General features: G+C 46.6%; 1 protein-coding gene across 2 annotated transcripts in view; it reads right to left on the reverse strand.

Annotated features, from left to right (window-relative positions):
• The window catches only part of daam2 (dishevelled associated activator of morphogenesis 2), a 326,736-nt gene that overhangs the window by 170,651 nt on the left and 135,953 nt on the right, over positions 1 to 20,132 (reverse strand). The window lies entirely within an intron of this gene.

A 20,132-nucleotide genomic window follows, 5' to 3' on the forward strand; every position in this document is an offset into this window, starting at 1 on the left:
ACAAAAGTCTCACAGAATCATAGAATCATAGAACACTACAGTGCAGAAAGAGGCCCTTCGGCCCATCGAGTCTGCACCGAACACAATCCCACCCAGGCCCTACCCCCATATCCCTACATATTATACACACTAATCCCTCTAAGCATCCCTGCACACTAAGGGGCAATTTCTTAGCACGGCCAATCAACCTAACCCGCACATCTTTGGACTGTGGGAGGAAACCGGAGCACCCGGAGGAAACCCACGCAGACACGAGGAGAATCTGAGGTTGCGTATCAGCCAACTCAAGAACAGCTTCTTCCCTGCTGCTGTCAGACTTTTTAATGGACTTACCTCGCATTAAGTTGATCTTTCTCGACACCCTAGCTATGACTGTAACATTACATTCTGCACTGTCTTATTTCTTTCTCCCCTATGTACTCTATGAATGGTATGCTTTGTCTGTATAGCGCACAAGAAACAATACTTTTCACTGTATCCCAGTACAAGTGATAATAATAAATCAAGTCAAATCAAATCTGAGGGCTGGAATGAGTTATCGGGAAATCTGCTTGCTAGTTGCTGGATGTCAAAGAGGAAAAGTACTCAGAAAACTAATGGGACTAAATACTGACAACTCCTCTGGGCTAGATGGCTTACATCATAGTGTTTTATAGAAAGTGGCTGCAGAGTTAAGAACATAAGAACATAAGAAATAGGAGCAGGAGTAGGCCATCTAGCCCTTCGAGCCTGCCCCGCCATTCAATAAGATCATGGCTGATCTGTTGTGGCTCAGTTCCACTTTCCCGCCCTCTCCCCATAACCCTTAATCCCCTCTCTTATCAAGAACCCATCAACCCGCTTCTTAAAAATATTTAGCGAGGCAGCCTCCACCACTTCAACGGGCAGAGAATTCCAGAGATTCACCACCCTTTGAGTGAAGAAGTTCCTCCTCAACTCCGTTCTAAACCGCCTCCCCTTTATCTTGAGGCTGTGCCCCCTAGTCCTACTGTCTTTTTTGAGCGGGAAGAGTCTCTCCACCTCTATCCTATCCATCCCATTCATCATCTTATACGTCTCAATGAGATCTCCCCTCATTCTTCTAAACTCTAACGAGTACAAGCCTAGTTTATTCAGCCTCTCCTCATAGCTCAATCCCCTCAATTCCGGTATCAGCCTAGTGAACCTCCTCTGCACTCCCTCCAGGGCCAAAATATCCTTGCGCAGGTGCGGCGCCCAAAACTGCACACAGTACTCCAGCTGCGGCCTCACCAATGCCCTATACAGCTGCAGCAAGACCTCCCTACTTTTATATTCAATCCCCCTCGCTATGAAGGCCAGCATCCATTAGTGTGATCTTCCAAAATTCCCCAGGTCACGGAAAATCCCTAATCAAGGAAGGGAGACAGGAAGCAGGGAACTATGGGCTGGATACCAAGTTTCACAAGTTCATTAGAGTTCTTTGGGGATGTCATAAGCAGGGTAGAGAAAGGGGGACCAGTGTATTTGGATTTCCAAAATGCATTCGATAAGGTGCCACATAAAAGGCACAAGAAAATAACTCATTTTTAAAAATACGTACAGTAGCCTTTGAACCTTGCTATGGCACGGTGCAAGGAAGTTACGGCCGTTTGTGCTATGCTCCTGTACAGGGCACTGGTGAGGCCGCAACTGGAGTACTGTGTGCAGTTTTGGTCCCCTTATTTGCGAAAGGATACATTGGCCTTGGAGGGAGTACAGAGAAGGTTCACCAGGCTGATACCGGAGATGAGGGGGTTAGCTTATGAGGAGAGCTTAAATAGACTGGCCTGTTCTCGTTGGAGTTTAGAAGGCTGACGGGAGATCTTATAGAGACTTACAAGATATTGAAGGGGCTAGATAGGGTAGAGGTAGAGAGATTCTTTCCACTTAGAAAGGACCGCAGAACTAGAGAGCACAGCCTCAAAATAAGGGGGAGGCAGTTTAGAACGGAGTTGAGGAGGAACTTCTTCACTCAGAGGGTGGTGAATCTCTGGAATTCTCTGCCCATTGAAGTGGTGGAGGCTACCTCGTTGAATGTATTTAAGTCACGGGTAGATAGATTTCTGATAGACAAGGGAATTAAGGGTTATGGGGAGCAGGTAAGAAAGTGGAACTGATCCACTTCAGGTCAGCCATGATCTTATTGAATGGCGGGGCAGGCTTGAAGGGCTAGATGGCCTACTCCTGCTCCTATTTCTTATGTTCTTATGTTCTCCTGCTGCAGTGAAGTCAGAGAATTTAACACCCAGTCAGTGGGATGGGAAACTCCTGCCAGTGTGAATGGCTGTAACATTCTGGCCATAGATTTTTACAACTCAGAAAGGGCTCCTTCAGCCCATTGTGTCTGCTCTGGCCAGCAAGCACCTATCCATTCTAATCCATTAAACAAGGAATCACACTCCTTGAGCCTGGCACCTTAGACCACTGGGCCACTCTGACAACTTGCCATTCTCAGCACCACCTCTACACTCGCTCCAAGACCTTAATACTCTCCCTCAAGTGCTGTGCCCAGAGTTGTACATCACACTCTAGCTGAGGCCGATCCAGCAATTGCAGGCCTGTTGTGACACAAACACCTCCCCAGTTTCATTGTATGTCTTCAAGAGGGAGTTGGATATAGCTCTTGGACAAAGGGGATCAAGGTATATGGGAAGAAGGCGGGAAGAGGTTACTACATTGAATGATCAGCTATGATCATAACGTATAGCAGAGCAGACTCGAAGCGCAGAATGGCCTCCTCCGATTTTCTCTGTTTGTAAATTTAGACTATTTCAGACAAGCGTGCAGCACTCTTCCCTTTTTGGCTATTTTAAGGTGTAAAGTTCCTCTCCCTGTGTTCCGTTCTAACCATAGCTTCTCTCTCCGCCTTTCAAATACATATGGCACAAATTGCACAGGCGGGCGAGAAAAATTGTATGAAAGTTGGCAGCTGCACAATCACCTTTTCTCACCCTAGTTAGCGGCACTCAGTTCCATTTCAGAGTGCTGAGAAGGATCACGCAGCCAGCTGGGGGGGCGGGGCCTCGACATGCCAAGAATCTGAGATCGGGGGTGTGATAACCTTGCATAGGGAATCACTGATTGACCTCCCTGTAGGACTCATTGAATACAAGCTCCCCTGGCAATTAACCATCCAAATGGAGCTTGTATACTAAGCCCTGTATAAAGCAGGACCCTGAGTGGGTCCATTGTCCTTTAGTCCCAGTTGGGACCTGTTTGATTCACCACAGGCTTGTGCTTTCTCTTTATTTTATTTTGTGCAATAAAATGACTGTTCCTTGAAAGCCGACTCCTAGAGTTATTGAAAGATTAAATTGAAGAGTCAGGGTGCCAAGGTCAATGCCCAGGTATGTCCTGCAATCCTGGGGCTTACAGGCACCTGCATGCTCCCAGACGGCATGACTTCATGCTGCCTGGGGGTGGGGGGGTGGACGGGAGTAAGAGATGTCATAATGTTCCTTAATTTGATTAAAATGTATTTAAATTTATGGAAATCAGTCTGGGTATGAACTTGATTGTTGTTAGGAATGGGTTAACCACAACCTTCCACTTTAGACCAAATTTGTATGTTAATCATTTAATGGTACTCGCTATGTGTAACAGATGGCAAAGTGGTTAACACTGCTGCCTCACAGTGCCAGGGACCCGGGTTCGATTCCCAGTTCAGGTCACTGTCTGTGCTGGGTCTGCACATTCTCCCCATATCTGCTTGGGTTTCCTCCGGGTGCTCCGTTTCCGTCCCGCAGTCCGAAGCTGTGTGGGTTAGGTGGATTGGCCATGCTAAAAAAAGATGCTACTCGTGTCACGGGGACTGGCTAGGGTAAATGCATGTGGTTATGGGGATAGGGCCTGGGTGGGATTGTGGTTGGTGCAGATTCAATGGGCCGAATGGCCTCTTTCTGCACTGTATAATTCTATGATTCCAGGTGGTACTGTGTATGTAGAGTTGAAAAAGGGAATAAAGTGGGTTTGTGAAGAAGCTGAATTTGCTTCATCTTTATTATCGTACTGCAACTGAAAGGCTTAACAATTGTGTTACTGAGAAGGGGGCAGGGATGATCTAAAATTGAGATATCACCAGCGCACATCCCAATTTTTGGCCACTCACAAGTTTTAGTGGATATTACAGGGTTTGTGCCATTGTTAATATGGCTGCGAGGTCACAGCCAGTCTGTGTGTTTTAATTCTATGTGTTTCTGTTTGGAATTGTGGAGGGAAGTGTCCCTCTAAAGGCGACGGTCTTCTCCTCAGTCCATGCCAACATTGCCATCTTTACAGCTCTATTCATAACTCCTCCAACAACAGAGAGGCAGCTCTTGGACAATATCCAAGGTTCAGCTTGACAAGTGCCAACTAACTTTGGCACCACATCAGTACCAGGCGATGACTGAATCCAAGACCAGACTCAACCCTATCCATCATTCCAATGGTCAATAGCACCACCGTCACTATTCAAAATAAATAATATTAGTCACAAGTAGGCTTACATTAACGCTGCAATGAAATTACTGTGAAAATCCCCCAGACGCCACACTCTGGTGCCTGTTTGGATGCACAGAAGAAGAATTTAGCATGGACAATGCACCTAACCAGCACGTATTTCAGACTGTGGGCCTTACAGCACCAGTGACCCAGGTTCGATTCCCAGTTCAGGTCACTGTCTGTGCGGAGTCTGCACTTTATCCTCGTGTCTGTGTGGGTTTCTTCCAGGTGCTCCGGTTTCCTCCCACAATCCAATAGACGTGCTGGTTAGGTGCATTGGCCATGCTAAATTCTCCCTCAGTGTACCCCAACAGGCACCAGAGTGTGGCGACTAGGGGATTTGCGCAGTAACTTCATTGCAGTGTTAATGTAAGCCTACTCGTGACACTAATAAATAAACTTTAAACTTAAACTTTGTTTTCTTTGAAGCAACACATCTTCTGACTCTGCAAACCCTCTCCAACATATGTAAAGCTCATGTCAAAAATGTAAGATGATGTAGTCAATGACTTTCAAAGGGAGCCGACATTGGGGGATCTCCTGCCTCCAAACATTCTGCTCCTGCCCTCTGACCAGCTGCCCGCTACTGTCTATACCAGCTTGAGGCAATACCAGTCTGCTGAAAAGGGTCGAGGGGTCACTTGTTCTCCATCTGCCTCAGTCTCCAACTCCAACCACTCCATATAAGTCACCTCCCTCAACCCTGCCCCACCAATGTCCACCCACAAACCGGAAATCACTTCACTCTTAAAATGATAGAATTTCCCATTGATCCTGCACCAACAACAGCCCCACCCAGACCCTATCCCCATAACCCCACGTATTTATCCTAGTTGCCCTCCCCCCGACACTAAGGGGCAATTTATCATGGCCAATCAACCTAACCCGCACATCTTTAGACTGTGGGAGAAAACCAGAACACCCGGAGGAAACCCACGCAGACACGGGGAGAATGTGCAGGCTCCACACTGTCATCCAAGGCTGGAATTGAACCTGGGTACCTGACGCGGTGAGGTAGCAGTGCTAACCACTGTGCCGCCCTGCTGCCCTGGATGATATCAGGGGCTTATTATGCTCAGTTTCCACACTGGAAAGTTCATTCTTTGAACATGAGTCTGAGGTCCCATACCAACCGACTCAAGAACAGCTTCTTCCCTGCTGCCATTGGACTTTTGAATGGACCTACCTCGCATTAAATTGATATTTTTCTACACCCTACCTATGACTGTAACACCACATTCTGCACTCTCCCCTTCCCTTCTCTATGAATGGTATGCTTTGTCTGGACAGCGCGCAAGAAACAATACTTTTCACAGTATACTAATACACGCGACAATAATAAATCAAATCGAATGAGTGTTGCTGGCTGGCCAGCATTTATTGGGCACCCCTAGATGCCTGAGGGCAGTTAAGAGTCAACCACATTGTGGTGGCTCTGGATTCATGATGTGGAGATGCCGGCGTTGGACTGGGGTAAACACAGTAAGAGGTCTGCCCCTTCACCTGACGAAGGGGCAAACGCCGAAAGCTTGTGAGTTTACTATCAAATAAATCGGTTGGACTTTAACCTGGTGTTGTCAGGCTTCTTGCTCTGGATTCATACACAGGCCAGACCAGGTAAGGATGGCAGATTTCCTCCCCTAAAGGACATTAGTGAATTAGATGGGTTTTCTGACAATCGATAATGGTTTTATGGTCATCTGTAGATTCTTAATTCCAGATTTTTTAAAAGTTCAATTCAAATTCCACCATCTGCTGTGGCAGGATTCGAACCCAGTTCCCCAGAACATTAGCTGATTAGTTGTCCAGTGATGATACCATCGTCTCCCCCTCTGCAAACGAAATGTACCGTGCCTTTTTCTTTCAAGGTGAAATGAAAGGAAATCTGAGTTGTTAATGTGGGGTTTGATCTCTCTCCATGGGCCTGTGAACATGTGTTTGTGCTGTTGGCACCTGGTGGATGAGGGGAGGAGGGGGGGGGGGTGGGGAGTTCAGCCAGCAGTATAACATGAGTCCGACACACTGGCAGTCAGGAGGACTGTGTGGTCTTTCTTCAGATGCGCCAGTGTGTGGGCGCATGGTAATATGATGCTATTCAACGGGGAGCTGTACTCGTGCTGTGGGAGGGCTGGGACAGGAGGCTGCTGTTGCCTCCAGCCACATGTGCATGCCATCTGTCGATCCCCAGCAGTAAAACATCCCAGCTACCTGGTGGGATTTTCCTTCAATTTTGTTTTTAATGACGGAATAATCTGCGAGCGGAGGCTGCCAAAGTCGGACACCCACAGGCACTGGGAAGTGTGCTGAGGCTGGAATGAAAGATCAACGTGTTCCTGCGATAAGAACGCGGGGTGGGTGGATGGGGGCCCGGGGTGGGGGAGGGAATTAAAATTGTACATAAATTGCTCCAACGCAGCTTAATTGTCAACTTCTTGCAACGTGGGGTGGCACGGTGGCACAGTGGTTAGCACTGCTGCCCCACAGCGCCAGATTCAATTCCTAGTTTGGGTCACTGTCTGTGTGGACTCTGCACGTTCTCCCCATGTCTGCATGGGTTTCCACCGGGTGCTCCCACAGTCCGAAAGATGTGCTGGTTGGGTGTGTTGGCTTCGCTAAATTCTCCCTCAGTGTACCTGAACAAGCGCTGGATTGTGGCGACTAGGGGATTTTCACTGTAACTTCATTGCAGCGTTAATGTAAGTTTACTTGTGATGCTAATAAATAAACTTTACACTTGTAGTAAGGACCCGCCAAGAATCTGACCAATGTCTCACCCGAGGAATGCTCCATTGCAAATTGCCATACTCAGGGAAGGCAATGGCCTAGTGGTATTATCGCTGGATTATTAATGCAGAAGCTCAGCTAACTGGGACCCGGGTTCGAATCCCGCCACGGCAGATGGTGGAATTTGAATTCAATAAAAAGTATCTGGAATTAAGAATCGACTGGTGACCGTGAAACCATTGTCGGAAAAACTCATCTTGTTCACTAATGTCTTTTAAAGAAGGAAATCTGCTATTCTTACCCAATCCTTCCTACATGTGACTCCAGAGCCACAGCAATGTGGTTGACTCTCAACTGCCCTCAGGCAACTAGGGATGGGCAATAAATACCGGCCAACCAGCAACGCCCATGTCTCATGAATGATTAAAAAATCCTCATTTGTATCAGAAGCCTGCAGAGCTACAACAAGTAATATTCTGGCGATCTAAGTTCGAATCCTGCCATGGAATCTGGAATTAAGAACCTACTGATGACCATGAAACCATTGTCAATTGTCAGAGAAAACCATCTGGTTCACTAACATCCTTTAGGAAAGGAAATAGGCCATAGTTTCCTGGTCTGGCCTGCATACAACTCCAGAGTCACGGCAATGTGGTTGTCTCCCAACTGCCCACGAGGGATGGGCAATAAATGCTGGCCAACCAGTGATGCCCATGTTCCAGGAATGAACACAATAAAAGCTGTGGCTGCGGATGGGAGACTGGAAGTGGAAACAAGGGCACTGGGAGCCAAGGCGCACATTTGAAGAATGCCCTTTTGATTGGAAATGTGAAGGGTGGTACGAGTGCCGGGGACACAGGATTCTGTGTTGGAGGGCAACTCTCAGGGTCGTAGGATCACAGTTCTTGTTGACCAGACTGTTCACGTTCTCACACGCACACATTAGACGGCTGTTTCTGCAGAAACCTCTGCAGAGAATGTCTGTTATGCAGTGATCCTTATGGCTGCAAAATAAACAAGGCAGGAAAATGCATTAACAAGGAGGGAAGCCAAGGAGACCCGTGGTAAAAGGAGCTTCTGTTTGACAAAACATGCAGTCGGCACTTAATGTGCCATCATCTTTTTCCACATTGGCACCATGGCATGTTTCCCTGTAAAACTACAAAATTCTCGTGTCACCGACTGGATGTGGATTTAAGAGCTCCTTGCTTCTCTGAGATGCTGCCAGGTGCACAAGGCCAAGGTAAATTGTTCCTTTTCCTTTGTAAACGCAGTCGCTCTGCCCACCAGAGAAAGTGATGATCAAGCAGAGGTTTAAGGGCCTGGGGACTCTGCTCTCCCCTCACTGACACGGCAGGGAAAATGGCGGCCCGCTTGGCCCAGTCACACGGCTTCCAGTGTTACAAGCTGCGTCCACCCAGATTTTACTCTTTCAAATGCAGTTCCGGCACCTTCTATTCACTGAATGAAGCTGCTAGGATTAGTGGCAACCCGTGATGAATGTAGAGCGCTGGCAGTGAACAATCCTTAAACGTATTTTCAACTGCGCAACAAAATGCTTTGTTTCCACTGAAGAATGTCCTTGCTATAGGGAGAGTACAGCAAAGGTTTACCAGGCTGATTCCTGGGATGGCAGGTCTGTCATATGAGGAGAGATTAAGTCAGTTAGGATTATATTCACTGGAGTTTAGAAGAGTGAGAGGGGATCTCATAGAAACTTATAAAATTCTAACAGGGTTAGAGAGGGTAGATTCAGAAAAAATGTTCCCGATGGTGGGGGAGTCCAGAACTAGGGATCACAGTTTGAGGATAAGGGGTAAACCTTTTAGAAATGAGGTGAGGAGAAATTTCTTCACCCAGAGGGTAGTGAATGTGTGGAATTCACTACCACAGAATGTAGCTGAGGCCAAAATGTTGTCTGAATTCAAGAAGGAATTAGATACAGCTCTTGAGGGGGGATATGGAGGCGGGGGAAGGGATATTGAATTTGGTCATCAGCCATGATCAAATAAATGGCAGAGCAGACTCGAAGGGCCAAATGGCCTACGCCTGCTTCTAGTTTCCATGATTAATAGACGTTCAAACAGATGATTTTGGTGATGGAAGTCAGTATAAGTCAGTAAGGGCTGGAGTGAGAGGGGCTCAGTGCAAATGTGCATCCCAGCCTCGGACTCCCACATGCTGGAACAGGCTCGAAGGGCCGAATGGCCTACTCCTATGCTTCTATGTCCTGACGAAAGGCAGATTCCATCCGAGACTCCAATAGTGGAACTTCTTATTGCCCGATTGAGAGGTCGTGAGTTGACGGTGAGGCTATTTGAAGTCTCATTCCCAGACAGAATAAGGGTTCAGCATTTAATTGTCTCTAATTGGTTCTGCAAGGAGCAAAATTAAAGAAAACAATTCACATTTCCAGTGTTGTTAAATCTGTTCAAAACGAACGCACAGATGTGAGCAACGGGGCAGTTGGCAACTTGTTAGTTTCTTCTGTTGAGGCAAGCTGCCCTTTTAATCCCTCTGCCAAACAGCTGGACAAGTCAGGAGTGTGCTGGGTGGGTGCAGCTCCAACACTCAAGAAACACAACACCATCCCGGACAAAACAGCCTGCTGGCACCCCACCCACAATCACTCATTCCACCCACCACCAGCACACGCTGGCAGCCACGTGTCCCATCTACAAATTCCACCGCAGGAGCTCACCACAGCACCTAGAAGGACGAGGGCTGCAGATCCAGGGGAAGATCACCTCCTCAGAGGTCCCCTCCAAGTCACTCACCACCCTGAGCTGGAATTATGTCACCGCTCCTTCACTGTCAAAATCCTGGAATTCCCAGGATTGTGGGTGTATCTACACCAGATGGACTGCCGCCTCAAGAAGACAGCTCACCACTTCCTTCGCAAGGGCAATTAGGGATGAGCTGGCCCTGCGATGCCCACATCCCATGAAAGAATAAAAACAAAACATCATAGATATAAACGCCAGGACTCGGAAGGGAAGGTGGAGTTCAAAGATAGTAGATTGCAGGAGGAGAGAAGATTGAATATAGAACATTACAGCGCAGTACAGGCCCTTCGGCCCTCGATGTTGCGCCGACCAGTGGAACCAATCTAATGACCCTCTAACCTAAACTATTCCAATGTTATCCATATGCCTATCCACTGACCATTTGAACGCCCTTAAAGTTGGCGAGTCCACAACTGCTGCAGGCAGGGCATTCCACGCCCTTACTACCCTCTGAGTAAAGAACCTACCTCTGAACCTAGAAAGGGGGATTGAATATAAAAGTAGGGAGGTCTTGCTGCAGCTGTATAGGGCACTGGTGAGGCCGCAGCTGGAGTACTGTGTGCAGTTTTGGTCGCTGCACTTACGCAAGGATATTTTGGCCTTGGAGGGAGTGCAGAGGAGGTTTACTAGGCTGATACCAGAGTTGAGGGGGTTGAACTATGAGGAGAGGCTGAATAAACTAGGCTTGTACTCGTTAGAGTTTAGAAGAATGAGGGGAGATCTCATTGAAACATATAAGGTGATGAATGGGATGGATAGGGTAGAGGTGGAGAGGCTCTTCCCGCTCAGAAAGGACAGTAGGACTAGAGGGCACAGCCTCAGGATAAAGGGGGGGCGGTTTAGAACTGAGTTGAGGAGGAACTTCTTCACTCAAAGGGTGGTGAATCTCTGGAATTCTCTGCCCGTTGAAGTGGTGGAGGCTGCCTCGCTAAATATTTTTAAGACGCGGGTTGATAGGTTTTTGATAGGCAAGGGGATTAAGGGTTATGGGGAGAGGGCGGGAATGTGGAACTGAGCCATGACAGATCAGCCATGATCTTATTGAATGGCGGGGCAGGCTCGAGGGGCTAGATGGCCTACTCCTGCTCCTATTTCTTATGTTCTTATGACATCCGTCCTACAATTACCACCCCTCAATTTAAAGCTATGTCCCCTCGTGTTAGCCATCACCATCCGAGGAAAAAGGCTCTCACTGTCCACCCTATCTAACCCTCTGATCATTTTGTATGCCTCAATTAGGTCACCTCTCAATCTTCTTCTTTCTAACGAAAACAACCTCAAGTCCCTCAGCCTTTCCTCATAAGACCTTCCCACCATACCAGGCAACATCCTGGTGAACCTGCTCTGCACCCTTTCCAATGCCTCCACATTGAGGTCATATCCTTTGTAGTTGCAAGGTCAGATGATTGAGGATACACCTTTGAAGGGGTGGAAGGAAATGGAGATGAAGGATACAGCAGCTAGATTATGAGAAAGACCTGAAATCAGTAAAAAAATACAGTGCTTCCTCTAAACTACTTGTGCTCTTGGCTGAATAGCAACCTGGAAGGTGCCACACACACCATTCACAAGTACGCAGAAACATAGAACCTAGAAACAGGAATCGGCCATTCGGCCCTTCGAGCCTGCTCCACCACTCATTCTGATCATGGCTGATCACCAAATTCCATATCCTGATTTCCCCCCTTACCCTCATATCCCATGATCCTTTTAGCTCCAAGAGCTATATCTAATTCCTTCTGGAAATCACACATTTTGACGTCAGCTACATTCTGTGGGAGTGAATTCCACACATTCACCACCCTCTGGGTGAAGAAATTTCTCCTCACCTCATTTCTAAAAGGTTTACTCCCTTCTCCTCGAACTATAACCCCTAGTTCTGGACTCCCCAACCATCGGAACATTCTTTCTGAACCCACTCTGTCTAATTCTGATACATTTCTCCCTTTAAGATACTGCATGTGAATAGCCATGCAAAAAAAAAGTTTTTGTTTATTAGTGTCCCAAGTAGGCTTACATTAACACTGCAATGAAGTTACTATGAAAATCCCCTAATCGCCACACTCCAGTGCCTGTACATGTACACTGAGGGAGAATTTAGTATGGCCACCCTAACCAGCACATCTTTGAAGTGTGGGAGGGCGCCAGAGCACCCAGAGGAAACCCACGCAGACACAGGGAGAACGTGCAGTCTCCACACAAAGAGTGACTCAAGCCAGGGATTGAACCCAGGTCCCTGGCACTGTGAGGCAGCAGTGCTAACCACTGTGCCACCACGCTGCCCACAAAGCAAGGTTCCACCGAGGTCTGAACTTGGATTGCTGGATTCAGAGTCCAGAGCGCTCACCATTACACCGCAGAAAGTGCACCACCACTTTCACAGTTACTTCATTGCAGTGTTAATGTAAGCCTCTTTGTAATACTAATAAGTATACTTTACATAGAACATAAAACATAGAACCCTACAATGCCGAAACAGGCCCTTCAGCCCATCGAGTCTGCACTGACCACAATCCCACCCAGGCCCTATCCCCATACCCCTACACATTTAAAACAGAAGCCAGTGCACGCCACAATGAAATAAAAGATTTTCCTTTTGTGAGGTCTTAAGGGAAAGTAGATTGGAACAGAATAGAATTCTCACAGAATCCCTGCAGTGTAGAAGGAGGCCATTCAGCCCATTGAGTCCGCACTGACCACAGTCCCACCCACGCCCTATTCCCATAACCCCACATATTTACCCTGCTAATCCCCCTGACACTAAGGTCAATTTAGCACGGCCAATCCACTTAACACGCACAACTTTGGAGTGTGGGAGGAAACCAGAGCACCCAGAGGAAACCCACTCAGAAAGTGCAAACTTCCCACAGATAGTCACCCAAGGCTGGAATTGAACCCGGGTCCCTGGCGCTGTGAGGCGGCAGGGCTAACCACTGTGCCGTCCCTTAAACAGAGCAGGAAACAGAGCAGAGAGTTTTGATTTGAGCACAGTGAGGATGAAGAGTGGGCAGTATTTAGGACAGGACAATGGAGTTCAGAAGGAACATGAATTGAAAAACACTGCCGTACATATGGCCAGCAGATCCAAGAACCCGATGGGACTGCTGACTAACGCGTTGTCAAGTTTTCAGTCCACCTTGTTGTGGTAACAAGCTGCTGGATTTGAGAGAGAACAAGGTCGCTTGAGTCTCCTGGTGCCTACATCACTCTCCCTCTTTCTATCACTTTCTTTGGACAGCTGTGTAAACTAAAACGGAGAAAATATAACATTTGGCACTAATTGGGCCCAAAGGTATTTCTTTTCATCCAGCGATCTTGCTCTGAACAACAGACATCTCTAATGTCACCGGGAGTTAGCGTTGCAGGGGTTCTTTTGCGATATGGAGGCACTGCAATAGACATTCCGGAGCTGAGGATTTTCAATCTTTCAGAGATTCCCAGTCACGGGCTTGCATGAAATCATAGAATCACTACAGTGCAGAAGGAGGCCATTCAGCCCATCGAGCCTGCGCCGATGACAATCTCACTCAGCCCCTAACTCCGTCACCCAACGTATTTACCCTGCTAGTCCCCCTGACGCTATGGGGCAATTTGGTGTGGCCAATCAACCTAACCCAAGTCTGAAAGATGTGCTGGTTAGATGCATTGGCCCACGCTAAATTCCGAACAGGAGTGTGGCAACTAGGAGGTTTTCACAGTAATTTCATTGCAGTGTAAATGTGAGTCTACTTGTGACACTATTTAAATAAAAACTAAAACTAAGCTAACCGACATATCTTTGGAGTGTGGGAGGAAACCCACTCAGGCACAGGGAGAATGTGCAAACTTCACACAGACAGCGACCTGTGACTGGAATTGAACTCATGTCCCTGGCACTGTCAGGTAGAAATGCCACCTGTGCCACCATGCCACCTGTTTTCTACAATCAGGAATTTGAGTGGTAGGAAAGCATGCATCAGCTGTGAGTCCAGAACTAGGGGTCATAGTTTGAGGATAAAGGGTGAGGGCAAATTTCTTCACCCAGAGGGAATTCACTACCACAGAATATAGTTGAGGCCAAAACATTGCCTGATTTCAGGAGGAAATTAGATCTAGATCATGGGGTTAAAGGGATCAGTGAGGGGAGGGGGATCAGGGTATTGAATTTGATGATCAACCATTATCAAAATGAATGGTGCAGCAGACCTGAAGGGCCAAATGGCCTACTCTTGCTTCTAGTTTCTATGTTTCTACGTTTTACATCACTAGTCATGCCCAATGGGGGCTTGATCGCCCAAATGGCCTCTCTGTATGCTTTAAATAATTCAATAATGCTCACTTCAAAATATCTCAGTGGCTTTGGCCACTGATAAAGTACTTTTTTCTGAACAACACTTTTTTGTGGTAGTTTCCTCAAACTGCAATGTTATGATGTTTAGATTTTCTGTTTGCTAGGACACAATATAGAGTTCCCATGTTCTGCTACCTGTACCCTGACAATGTTTCTTACTTACCTGGGGGGAGCTAATGGCCTACTGGTGTTATTGCTAGGCTATTAATCCATTAACTCAGCTAACGTTCTGCGGATCTGGGTTCAAATCCTGCCACAACAGATGTTGGAATTGGAAATCAATAAAAATAAATCTGGAAGACCATGAAACCATTGTCAGAAAAATTCATCTGATTCACTAATGTCCCTCAGGGAGGGAAATCTGCTGTCCTTACCCAGTCTGGCCTACGTGTGACTCCAGAGCCACAGTGATATGGTTGACTCTCAACTGCTCTCCAAGGGCAACTAGGGATGGGCAATAAATGCTGGCCCAGCCAGCAATGCCTCTGTCCCACAAATTAATTTTAAAAATCCTTCCCAACATGTCTAAATTCTCACAGAGTCCTTAAGGCACAAAAGGAGATGGGAAGTCAATTAGCCCATCGAGTTCATATTAGCCATGTGCAGAGCAATCTCATCAATCTCACTCCCCGCACTTGCCCCTTATAGTCCATTAAATTGATTTCCGTAATGTGTTCTTCCAGTTTCTTTTTGAAATCGTTGATTGTTTTCGCTTCCGCAGGCAACAAGTTCCAGGTCATTACCATTCAGTGGTTAAAGCATTTCTCCTCTTATTCCTGTAACGCAGGCCCAAAATCTTAAACCTATTCCTCTGCCAACAGTTGATTGGAAGGGTTTTTCCTTGCCGACTTTAAGCCTGTCAGAATTTTGTGCACTTCCAAGAAATCTCCTCTCAATCTCCTTTGCTCCAAGAGGAACGACCTCAAATTATCCAGCTTCATTTTGCAAGAAAAGAGCTGATGTTTCGAGTCCAGATGACCTTTTGTCAAAGCTTTGTCTCGAAACATCAACTCTTTTGTCTCCTTACAGATGCTGCCAGACCCGCTGAGATTTTTCAGCATTTTCTCTTTTCATCTTAGGACACTAAGGAGCAATTTAGCATGGCCAATCCACCTAACCCACACATCTTTGGGCGGTGGGAGGAAACCAGAGCACCTGGAGGAAACCCACGCAGACACAGGGAGAATGTGCAGACTCCACACAGAATCAAACCTGGTCCCTGGCGCAGTAAGGCAGCAGTGCTAACCACTGGGCTGCCCACCACAAAGTGCTAAAGTTGTGAAAGTTTATTTATTTGTCACAAGTCGGCTTCCATTAACACTGCAATGAAGTTACTGTGAAATTCCCCTAGTTGACACACTCTGACACCTGTTCAGGTACACTGAGGGAGAATTTAGCATGGCCAATGAATATAACCAGCACGTCTTTCAGACTGTGGGTGGAAACTGGAGTACCCGGAGGAAACCCACACAGATTCAGGGTGAACGTGTAGACTCCACACAGACAGGGACCCAAGAGGGAAAGCGAACCTGGGGTCCCTCGCTCTGTGAGGCAGCAGTGTTAACCACTGTGCCACCATGACGCCCGTGCTATTAAAAACAACAACTTGCATTTATATATCACCTTCAATGTAGTTAAAGGATCTCAAGACACTTCACAGGGGCAGTAACAAATAACATTCAACATCCAATCGCATGAGGGATACAAGGCAGAGGGGAATCAAATCGGCAGATTTTAAGGGGAATTCTGAAGATGGGAGTGAGATGGAAGTGATGGATTGATTACGAGAGATAAGAGCTTATCACCTTGGCAGCCTGGACACTACGATGGAGTGATTAAAGCCAGAGCTAGGGGAATGTAGTTATCTTGGTGGCTTAGTGGGTCAGATGAGTCATAATGTCATACAGCTCAGGAAAAGCCCTTTCAGCCCATTGTATCCATGCTGGCCATCAAGCACCGAGCTATTCTAATCCTGTTTACCAGCAATTATCTGTAACCAGGACAAGAATGTTATGATTGAGGTCTTTGCCCAAGTGGGATACAATAAAAATACAAACGTTCCACAAATGCCACCGCCTGAATTCACAAATGAAGGGCAGTTCTTCAGCTGGGGGTCTGTCAACAGTTACCGGCTTCAGGGAGTGTAGTGGAGGACATGCCCCTGTCCACATTGACATCAGTGCGGATGAAGTGAAAATGGTCGAGAGCTTTACGTTTTTAGGTGTCCAGATCACCAACGCCCTGTCCTGGTCCCCCCCCCATGCCGACACTATAGTTAAGAAAGCCCTCCAACGCCTCTACTTTCTCGGATGACTAAAGAAATTTGGGAAGTCCACTACAACTTTTGCAGATGCCTCATCAAAAGCATTTTTTCTGGATGTATCACAGTTTGCCCAAGACTGCAAGAAACTAAAAAGGGTCATGAATGTAGCCCATACAAGGGTCATGAATGTATCACACAAATACAGTCTCCCATACATTGACTCCGTCTACACTTCCCGCTGCCTCGGCAAAGCAGCCAGCATGACTAAGGTACCCCGCACACCCTGGACATTCTCTCTTCCCCACCTTCTTCCTTCAGAAAAAGATACAACAGTCTGAGGTCACGTACCAATCTATTCATGAACAGCTTCTTCCCTGCTGCCATCAGACTTTTGAATTGACCTGCCATATATTACATTGGTCTTTCTCTACACTCCAGCTATGACTGTGACACTACATTCTGAACTCTGTCCTTTCTTTCGCTATGAATGGTATGCTTTGTCTGCGTAGCGAACAAGAAACAATACTTTTCACTGAATGCCAGTACAATAACGAATCAAATCAAGTCAAATCAAAGGAAAAGTCAGACAGCAGAGAAAAAGCCCCTTCGGTCTATCACGTCTGCACTGGCCATCAAGCACCTATCTATTCTAATTCCATTTTCCAGCACTCGGTCCATAGCCAGGACAAAGAGCAAAGAGGAAACAATATTTCAGCGCAGGAAGAGGCCCTTTGGCCCTCCAACCGGCCATACTGCCCATCTCAACTAAAACCCCCTGCCCTTCCGGGACCATATCTCTCGATTCCCATCCTATTCATGTATTTGTCAAGACGCCTCTTAAAAGTCGTAAAGAATATTACGATTGAGGCCTTTGCTCAAATGAGAGTCAATGAAAGTACAGACAAATGCCACCGTCTGAATGCACAAGTGAAGACCAGTTCCTTGGCTGGGGGTCTGTCAATGGAACTGTGACCCAGTGTGAGTCACCAGCCTCAGAAAAGACGTGGTGAATTTTCCCCTTTCTTTCCTCTTTGGAAAATGAATCTTCGCCGACGCTGTGTCCGTGTCATCTGACAGCTTTGATTCTGAAAGGAAGAAAGGGGCTTTTCTTTTCCACAATCCATTGAGAGGGCTGACCTTCGACCCTCAGGGCTGTCTGTTTCCACTTGTTGTCGAGTTCTCGCATGTGGAGCGACACAGTGTCAGTGTTCCGAAACCTTCTGCTCACGCCAGGCAGTCAGGGAGCTGATTCGATCAACAAACACATTGACTTTGAAAGACAGCAGGAAGTTTGGGGGAGGATAAGGGTTGGGGGGGTTGATGCGTTGCTGGGGTTGGTGAGTGGGGGGCATGGTGATAGTAAATTTGAAGGTCACTACATGCGTAAACATGAAAAACTCTGCTGCCCATATCTTAACTTGCACAAAGATTTCCATTTACCCCGTCCTCACAGATATTGGTTTGGGGACCATCAACGTCTCAGATTTAAAATTCTGATTATTATGTCCAAGGCCTCACCCCTCTCTGTATCTCCACGACCTGCACCAACCCTCCGCACGCTGAGAACTCCGCAGTCTTCCAATCTTGTACCTCCTGCATTTCCAATTATCTTTGCTCCACCACTGGGGGCCATGCCATCAGCTCTCTGGGTGCCAACCTCCAGATTTCTCTCTCTGAGCTGCTTCACCACCATCCCTCTGTCTCTCTCTCTCTCTCCCTCTCTCTCTCTATCTCTCATTAACTCCTCTGTTGGATGTTGTGGGGGAGGAGAGCTGAATTCAGCAGGGGTTTGGCCAGAGGGCCAGCAAGATTAGCACATCAGTAGCAGCATTCTGCACCACAGACTGGCTATCTCTGCACACACATGAAATAGTCAGCGCAGACAAGGGGGGTGTTTTGCTGTATCTAGCAATAAGACACAGCTGAATGTCCTTGCTAACAGCACAAAAACTGTAATAATGACATGATTAAATGACCATTATTTGAACGGACATTCCATCCATCCACCACTAAAGATTTATGACATTACCAATAAGACGTGATTAAACAGCTATTGTCTCGGGCCTACCTCTTTGTATCATATGTAAATCATTTACTGGTGTGCGTGATTAGAAACAATTATCTTCACTAGAAGTTGTGTCCTGTAAGAAAGGCTGATTGTACACAATTGAGCAGAGAAGGCTAAAGAAGCCATGAGAATTCTTCAGTTTTCCTCTCCTTATCAATAAGAAGGCAATAAAGGATCCATCACTGGCAAACTCTGTGTCTGAATATCTTTTTAGCTCTGACAATGTATCTCGAAATCTACCTCTTTGACCAAGCTTTTGATCACCTAAGTTAATGTTTCTTACCTTGGCTCATGGAAACATAGAAAATAGGGGGAGGAGGAGGTCCATTCGGCCCTTCGAGCCTGCTCCAACATTCATTACGGTCATAGCAGATCATCCAACTCAAAAGTCCGATCCTGCCTTCCCCCCCATTCCCTTTGATCCCCTTTGGCCCCAAATGTTACCTTCTCAATGCTTCTTGAAAACATGTACACCAGAATTCTCTGGCCGATAAACACTGGCGGGATTCTCCAGACCTGCCAGTAGTGCACCCTATCCACAGGTTTCCCACCAGCGTGGGGTGACATCTGCTGCGGGACCAGAGATTCCTGCTGCTCGTAAACAATGTGCCACCTTCCATCGGCAGGAAAATGCCAGAAGGACAAAACATTGCATGGTCCCTTGAACAGCTGGTTTTGTTGCACTGCTTAGAGGTTTAAAATGCAAAGTATATCCAAAGTCCCAGACTGAAACATTTGTATATAAATCCAAGGCCAGACAACAGGATTGCCTTGGTAACAGGCTTCAGGCATTTGACTGTTTGAATTTTGCCCAATCAATGTAAGCAAGCACTCAGCTGCCAAGAACCTTTAAGATTTGAAGTTGATGTTGTTGACAGCAGCAGACCAATCCCATTGTAGGAAAGTTGATAGATCATCACAGGTATAAAAGAGAATGTAAGGGGGAAAAGTGGGAGTTAGCAACTGCCACCTCTCAAGTTGAAAGGGAGAGAGGAGCTCTCCTCCCTGTCAGCTGTATATATATATATCTCTTAAGAGAACATACCATCTCACCAATGAGAGGTACCCAAAGAAGAACCCACAAACAGTGGGAATCCACAGAATAACTCCAAAAGTTTCCAAAAGCCACAAAACCTGGTTGTATTTTTTGAAAGTGATGTACTTCTATCATTACATTTTTGGTTGATGAATGGATATTGTAGTTATTTGAACAGCATTCCAGTAGAACCTTATTTCTTCTTCGTTATGTCACTTGTTTAGTTAAAGTTATCTGTTAGTTAAATAAATAAATTGTTAAATATTCACGTTAAAGTGTAAGGTATTTCTGTTAGTTAAACACTATATGTTACTGAAGGACAATTCACACCTTCCCACCCACTTTGAACAGATTACGAGGTGAACAGATTCCTCTTTGGGAAATTCAGTGTTACGTCTCAAAGGGGAAAAGCCTCTGCGTCATAACACTATCCACAGGATCTA

Source organism: Carcharhinus amblyrhynchos, chromosome 7, assembly GCF_965287045.1.
Source record: "Carcharhinus amblyrhynchos chromosome 7, sCarAmb.v2.hapA, whole genome shotgun sequence".
Lineage (NCBI taxonomy): Eukaryota > Metazoa > Chordata > Chondrichthyes > Carcharhiniformes > Carcharhinidae > Carcharhinus > Carcharhinus amblyrhynchos.